This window comes from Arachis ipaensis, chromosome B04 (genome assembly GCF_000816755.2).
Source record: "Arachis ipaensis cultivar K30076 chromosome B04, Araip1.1, whole genome shotgun sequence".
Classification (NCBI taxonomy): domain Eukaryota; kingdom Viridiplantae; phylum Streptophyta; class Magnoliopsida; order Fabales; family Fabaceae; genus Arachis; species Arachis ipaensis.
In genome coordinates this window covers 89,438,227-89,446,638 of record NC_029788.2, presented here as the reverse complement: position 1 = coordinate 89,446,638, position 8,412 = coordinate 89,438,227, and the positions used below count along the sequence as shown (strand labels likewise).

Below are 8,412 nucleotides of genomic sequence, written 5' to 3'. Positions count from 1 at the left end.
ATCACAGGCGTACACATGGAAGGAAGTTAAAAAATTAAAGGACATGTAGGTCCGTATCCACTTCCTCCACCTCCTCCAAGGCTCTAACACACCACCATTTTCAGTTCTTCATATTTTCCAGAACATTCTTCTTGTTCTTTTCAAACCTTCATTGACAATTAAACAATTAATACATGTCAGATTAAGAACTAAAACTATTTCAAGCATCAGATTTTGAAAAAAATAAAAATCAAAATATCACCAATTAATTTCAAGTGGTAACACTACAGGCTTTATGAGTGATATACTAAGGGACTCAATTTCGCCCACTTACTCATCTTCACTTCTCGCTCTACATCGCTGACTCCTCGTGCTTTTTTTCTGTTCCGTCAATTGTATGCTTTGCGATCAGTCTCTCGGTCAAGCCAAGTCTCCGATTCAGAAACATACAATAATACAAAAGAACCCAACAACTTAGATTAAAAGAAAAATGGCCTCTATATCTGCAAAGAAAGCCAATCTCTTAGATCACCATTCTATCAAGCACATCGTTGGCGAGTCCGATTGCGAGATACCCACTCTTCAACCCTAATCCCCTTTCAGTCTTCTCTAATTTCGACAATTTTTCTCTCTTAAAGTTGAAATTTTTTTAGTTCTACAAGAAGAAGCTCCCTAAGAACAAGGATTTCCTCATTGCCTGCATCTGATTATATACTTTTTTTATGTGAACAACAAAAACTATGCATGTATTTATTTGTTGAAACTACTATCAGGGAAAATTTGGCTTTGTTTGGGTTTTGGTTTTGATCTGCACAGCAAATTGACGCTGAAATATCTGCAGAAATTATTTCAATCCGAAAGTTTCTTCGGTTTTCCCTTTTGGATGATTTTGATGCTTTATTACATGAGAAAGGGAAATTTCTTTTTGTTGGTGTTTGTATTATATATATTTAATTCAATTCATTCACGTCAGTGCAGTTGTTTGATCTTTAATTTAACTCCTGTGCACGTATGTAGTCTTCAATGGATTGTAGCAGCTAAGCATATACCCAAGAATAAGAAAGTGCACTATAAAAATTAGACAGATACAGATACAACTTTTTAGGATTTAGAGATTAAAATCTCAAATATAGCAGCATATTCAAATGAATACAGGTTATTTGTATATAAAGTTTAATTACACAATATATTAACTGCTGGCAAATTAAAATTTTATGTAAAAAATATATTTTTTTACATAAAAAAAATATACATTCACCAAGTTGCTAACTTTTCTACTATGGTGGGAGTCGAAACTTAGATTTGGTACTATCTCTCAATTATACTAATCTTAGAAATTCGCAATGCCATGCTATCATCCTTTCCAAAACCACTTTGCCACACACCGATTATATATATAAAAAAAAAACAACAAAGACCAACATATATAAAGATTTTCAAAGAGATTATAGCTCTACCATCATCAGCTGAACTTGGTTTGTCTTATAGAACCTTCGAATATAAGAATGATCACATTCTAATTAAGAACTAAGAAATATGGCAACAAATTTTAAAGACTACATCCTGCAACATCTATCCAAGATATAGCACAAAAATTTGATGAGTCCAAATCAAGACAATTGATCTAATGAATTAAGAACACAAATAGCAAATTCCAAAAGTATCAATAATCCAATACTATCTAAGGCCTTATCAATGATCATCTTCAATCACCAAACAATAGTTTTTTGTATACATCAAGTGTAATAAGAAAAAATATACTATTTTACACAAAAAAGAGAAGAAAATGGTGAGAAAGTAAAATAAAATGTTGCAACCGATCTTTTAGAATACAACATTCCACAGTCTTCAAAGCTTCTTTCAACAAAAGACCCATCTTTCTTCCAACAGAATATCCTCAACCACACACATAAGAAAAAGTCATTCTTCTTTTCTTTGGCCTTTAAGGAAAAACAACAATAACAACATGCACCAACAAAAGATAAGATATTGATGGATATTGAACATACATAATGGCATTCAAACACACAGAGGAGTAGTAAATAGAATTAACATTGTGCTAAAGGAAGCATGCAACTTTGTCATGATACCTTCCTCTTCAATAGAGATTTTTCTCCGTTTGACATCACCTCTCAAAATAGTTGATCTATCTCAATCTGCAACCTTTCACATATCTTATCAACCTTTAGGAGGTAGACATATAAAACACAAAACATACATGCTTAACCTTAGAATTGTTATTAGACTTCCACAACTGACCCAAATCAAGACACTTAGGTAGTTTGCAACACAATCCCTAAAAAAAACCATAACGTTGAGCTAACAACGTCAAGCCTAAGTGAGTTCCATCTCAAGAAAAATTAAAATTTGACATATATATTCACCCAAGTGGTAAGTCTCAAAATGAACTGCTATTCACTGTAAACCAAACTCGATTCTTGCATCAGATCATGAAAGCATAAGGTTAAGTTGCAAAACATGTAAAAACACAAGACAATTAAAACACAAGACAATTGAATATTGAAAAAAACATCTTTCTAGAAAAATTTTGTGCCATACCATCGTCATTTCATGTTACAGTCAGCTGCAAAGCATAAAAAAAGAAAGATAAACATGAATAATCAAAACGTTCCAACATTAACTCATGATAAACAAAAAAAAAATGCATCTAGTATGGGTAAGACATGGTTAAATGATGTACCTGTTAATGGGAGATGCAGAGAAAATACCGAGACACATTCTCAGCACCACATTTCCGGTAACTTTTGCCGAAAAAAAATTGTCCCATTTGAAAGCTTTCATTAATTAAGCATCAACAGACAATGCAGACACTATTCACTACAAACACAAATAAAGAAAAAATGCATTGAACAGCAAATACTAAGATTCCACGAGAGAGGAACTCGGCCTGATACACTGGATTATTTGTTGAAAAAGCTGGCTATACGACTTAAATATCAAATCAAGATATGCAATCCATCCAAAACCAATGAGCATAGCAAACATCACGACACTTTTTAACCGGTAACATTTAGCTCTTCTGGATGTAACTGAATCCTAGAAGCAAATAATAGGTACAAAAAGTACTACACAGTTGAAGAATCTTCAGTGCCTGCAAAAAATCAGTGGCTTGACTTAATATATCAACTTTATTAAATATAAATCTTATACCAAATATTCTTTTCTCATAAATCAAAAATCTCAATCTACTGAAAACATCCCTGGGTATAGGGCCCAAGTATACAATTTTTATTATCTAGTCATATTGCAATCAATCATCAAATTTCAAGGTATCATAACACTCCCTTTTAATCACTGGAATAAACTTGAAATACAGACATAAATTGCTCATAATTAAATCAGAGAAAATCAACAACCACCAATATTATTTCTTCATATAGAGAGAGATAGAGAGAATGGGCATACCTTTGATGACACATAAAATCAAAACTCCTGTATCAACACATTGAGACACAAATCAATAACTTAATTCCATGAGATAAAAATTTGGATGAAGAAATGAAGGGAATAGGTAAGGAGGGTTTATCTGGAAACTTTTCTGAAGGCAGTGTAGGCTCCGAGCAAATTGGATTGATGGTAACTCTGGAGGCAGCAGAATAGTCTTCGATTATAGAGTGCGTGGCTCACAAAAGTTTGAATCTTTTTGAAACACAAAACAGAGAAAACCCAATCATAAAAAAGGGAAGGAATATCACAACCACTTGCAACAATCCAAGCACACATCATGAAACCAAAAAAGTATTGAAACAACACGAAACGTTCACATCAAATAGTCAAAAGAAAATGTTCCCAGAACTGCAAACACAACATAACACAATGCCAAAACCATTTTATATATATAATGAGTGAATTCTCCTTACTGGAAATGAAATTGAAGGTAGCATGTTACCTTTATTGGATTTGCCACTTGGCATGGGGTAGCCATGGAAATGACATTGAAGCGTCTTCTATGTCGGGGAGAAACAGTTGCAACAGGAGAAAGATATTAGTTTCGGAGTTTATCGAGAATTTGATGGAAACAGAAAAGTTAGAACATCGTGAAGGAGACGGGAAGATGGGTGAAGCCATTGGCAGAGTTGAAGATGATATCCCAATAGCTTGAGAGAGGCAGAGAACTACAATCACATAAAAAAATTCACCAGCAACAGTTAGACTTAGGGTGTTCGCGGTGCGGTTTGGTTCGGTTTTAAGGGAAAATGTCATCCGATTCGAACGTTTAATTTATGTGCGGTGCGGTTTGAATTGGATAATTTTTTTTTGAAAATCCGATCCGATCCGATCCGATTACAAGCGGTTTGGATCGGTTTGGATTTACGGTTTTTTAAATTAAAAAAATTAAATACATATAACAAGTCTCAACATCAAATTTTAAATAATCAACAATGACATAACAAATTTTAACAATATCTTAAAAAGCTAACGATAACATAACAATAGAAATAAAATTATAGGTTCGTTAAAATAAATAAATAAATAACATTTTGAACATAAAATATTTATTAAATAATAATAATACATGAATAATAGAAAAATGTATAACAAATTGAACATGTTATAAGTATAATTATAAATATAATAATAAAATAATAATATTATAACACATTGTGCGGTTTGGATTGGATTGGATCGGTTATGAAAAGTAGATCCGAAATCCAATCCAATCTAACGGTTTGCAAAATATAAAATTCAATCAAATCCGAATTAGTGCGGTTTTAATCGATTTTCGGTTTAGATCGGATTAGATGAACGATTTAATTTAAATCGGTTTAAATTTGAACACCCCTACATAGACTACAGTTTCGTGCTTGAGAGGGAGAGAAAGCTTTCAGACACAAATATGGAGAAAATAATGAACTGCATTTAAATTTATTTGCATTGAACTTATAGGTACTCTGATAATTAGTTGTCTGAAAATTGTCACAAATAAACAGCTGCTGGTAAGATTTTGGAACTTCCAGCTGTGATCACATTTCACATGTCATTCATTGAATTAATCACTAAATTCATCACAATAATAGTCATTAACACATACATTGATAATATAATGAGATCTCATTTAAAATAATATGTAATATAGGACAAAGTACGCTTTTTATTCCTAACATTTTCGAAATTTTTTAAAAATATTCATAACGTTTAATTTTTTTTAATTTTATCTTTAACGTTTAAAATAAGTTTTAATTTTATCTTTACTGTTAATTTATTAACAATCAATTGTCCCTCAATAATTTATTTTCCAATATTGTCCCAAAATCCACTTTTTTCTTCTTCCTCTTCCAACTCTCCCCTTGTTCTCTTAGTGTCTGAAGTCTCTCCCAAAATCAGAAGCGGCAGAGCAAGGCACCATCATCATTTCCTTATCTACCTGCCTCCGTTGCCTTTGTCGCCTCCACGCACCACCGCAACACCCATTTCACCTTCCCTCAGCGTCATCTTCTAGATTTGGTTTTGGGCCGCCACCTCCACCGCCACTTTTGCGCCCCTTCCGGATTTGCCTCGCAACATTGTCTCTGGCTTTACGTCGCCAGTTTGCCTTCCATATCTACCTTGTCGCACCGATTCTGCTTCTAATTGTCTGTTGTAAGAACCGCGATTAATTAACCGTTTAATTAAATAATTAATATTGTCCAAAATAGGATCTGAAAATTTAGAATGTGAATTAGAGAATTTAAATATGATTTTTGGACTCAGTAGATTTTTCTGAGTCAGAAAATGTAATTTTCTACGAAAATTCGAGTAAAATCGCAAACCGGTTTAAGTCTGTCCGGTACGGTGCGAGAATAATTAAAAACAGTGAAAAACCTTAGAAAATAATTAAAGTAAAAAATCGGGCATTAATTTTAAAAGTTTGGCCCAAAGTTGAGCCAAACGGGCCGAAAACGCTAACAAGTTGGATCGGGCCCAAGTTGGATCCAAGCCCAACATATATAACACCCCATTTAATGAACCCTTCAGCCACAAACGCACAAACACAAGGGTTGAGTGGCTGAAGTGAAGAGGAGAAGAAGAGAAAAATGGTACTATTCATTCATCACTTCGGTGGCCATATCTCGAGCTACAGTGCTCTGATTCGCGTGCCGTCAGTGGCTACACGAAGCTCTCGCCGAGCCCGTTAGTTCTATTCCACTTATGTAGGTAAGATCTCGAAATTCTTTGCCCAGTTTTCTGCCCTTGTGAAATTCGAAAATTTAGTTTTGGTTTTGAGTGAAATCTTGTGATTTTGGGTGTTTAGGTACACTCTAGTACTTGATTCCTATTGGGTTTTGACCCAATCCACATTTGGTAAGGTGAGTATGCTTGATCTCTTGTGGTTTTGTGTATATATAAACCCTAGGTTTCATTTATGGAATTTATGTAATTTCTAACTTGAATTGGTGTTGTGTGGAAAATGTTGGTGACTTGAAAGTGGACTTGGTGGCTTGATTGAGTTTGAGAGCTCGTGGAAGCTTGGTAGAGGTCAATTGGTGATTTAGTACATATTAGAAATCGGCCAAGGTATGGAATAAAATTGGTTATTGGAATTACTGTATGATGATTTGATGATTTGGGTGGTTTTGATGAATTGTAATGTTGATGTTGATAATATGGTATTGAAGATTGAGATTGAGATTGATTATGATGATTGTTGGTAATGGTGGAATGATAATTGATTAATGTGTTGGTTGAGCAATGAATATAGTGTTATGTAATTGATAATTGGGATTGATGATTTCATAAGGTGAAGTGGTGAATTGAGGTATGAAAAGTGTGAGATCTGATGTGTTTTGGAGTTTGATTAGGTTGTGGTTTGGTTTTGGTTGGGAAATTGGAAGGTTGAGAACTTGTAAATTTCTGGTAAAAATGAGTTTTGGGCTAAGTTTGACGGATCATAACTTGAGCCTCAAAGCTTAAAATTGCATGAAACTTATTTTAAATTAAAGATGGCTTTGAGAGCTTTACATTGATATAAAGTTTGTAGGAAATGAATTTTTGTAGAGGAAGTTATGATCATTCAAAGTTTGGTGTCAAAATCTGAATTCTGTGAATGCTGCAGAATTTGTGATTTCTGGTTTGTATGTGCACGCATGATGAGCGGATAACTTATACGCTTTTTGGCATTGTTTTTAGGTAGTTTTTAGTATGTTTTAGTTACTTTTTATTATATTTTTATTAGTTTTTATGCAAAAATTATATTTCTGGACTTTACTATGAGTTTGTGTATTTTTCTGTAATTTCAGGTATTTTCTAGCTGAAATTGAGGGACCTGAGCAAAAGTCTGATTCAGAGGCTGAGAAAGGACTGCAGATGTTGTTGGATTCTGACCCTCCTGCACTCGAAGTGGATTTTCTGGAGCTACAGAAGCCCAATTGGTGCGCTCTCAATTACATTGGAAAGTAGACATCTTGGGCTTTCCAGCAACATTTAATAGTTCATACTTTGCCCGAGATTTGATGGCCCAAACTGGCATTTAAACGCCAGCCAGAGACCCTTTTCTGGCGTAAAACGCTGGAATTGGCACCAGAACTGGAGTTAAACTCCCAAACTGGCATCCAAGCTGGCGTTTAACTCTAGAAAAGGCCTATGCATGTGTAAAGCTCAATGCTCAGCCCAAGCACACACCAAGCGGGCCCCGGAAGTGGATTTCTGCACTCTCTGCACTTAGTTACTCAATTTCTGTAATCCTTAGTAACTACTTTAGTATAAATACTAGTCTTTCCTATTATTTTCAGGATCTTTTGGACTTTGGGGCTTATGCCATTTTTCACATTGGGAGGCTGGCCACACGGCCATGCCAAGACATTTTTCTCTTATGTATTTTCTACGGTGGAGTTTCTACACCTCATAGATTAAGGTGTGGAGCTTTGCTGTTCTTCATGAATTAATGAAAGTACTATTGTTTCTTTTTCAATTCACGCATGTCTCTTCTCCAAGATATACTCTCGTTCTTAATTCAGTTAAGTCAAAATGAAGGGGTGACCCGTGACAATCACCCACTATCTTCATTACTCGCTTAGCCAAGATCCGCGTGCCTGACAACCACAAGCGGTCTACATGATGTTCAACGTAGTCATTGGACGACACCTAGAGTATAATCTCTTAGGCCTCTGGTTCGTGACTTTGACTTGCATCTCCTGACAACAGAGCAGTCGAACTCACAGAGATCAGAACCTTTGTGGTAATGGCTAGAACAAACGAGCTTCAAACTCACGAATGTTGGGCACAGTGACAGTATGCAAAAGGATAGAGAGATCCTATTCCGACACAAGTGAGAACCGACAGATGATTAGCCGTGCGGTAGCTGATGACATGTCACCATGTCATGTTTTTCTATGCTTTCACCTTCAACTAATTTAGTTTCCTTCGTACTTTTAGATGGGTTAACCGAACGAATACCGAGTTCTTTCACGTATTTTGGATAACTTTTGTTTCCTT

At 34.9% G+C, this 8,412-nt stretch overlaps 1 long non-coding RNA gene across 3 annotated transcripts; it reads right to left on the bottom strand.

The window, feature by feature from the left end:
• On the bottom strand, positions 1,234 to 4,126 carry LOC107637863. 3 transcript variants are annotated; one of them, XR_002361275.1, is made up of 4 exons: positions 3,890 to 4,126; positions 3,406 to 3,639; positions 2,070 to 3,091; positions 1,234 to 1,919 (listed from the first exon to the last, which is right to left on the bottom strand). It is a non-coding gene; the product is annotated as an uncharacterized LOC107637863 (long non-coding RNA). The 3 variants fall into 3 exon arrangements; XR_002361274.1 differs by lacking the exon at positions 1,234 to 1,919 and having other exon boundaries at positions 1,985 to 2,563; positions 2,681 to 3,091; positions 3,890 to 4,124; XR_001619582.2 differs by lacking the exon at positions 1,234 to 1,919 and having other exon boundaries at positions 1,985 to 3,091; positions 3,890 to 4,124.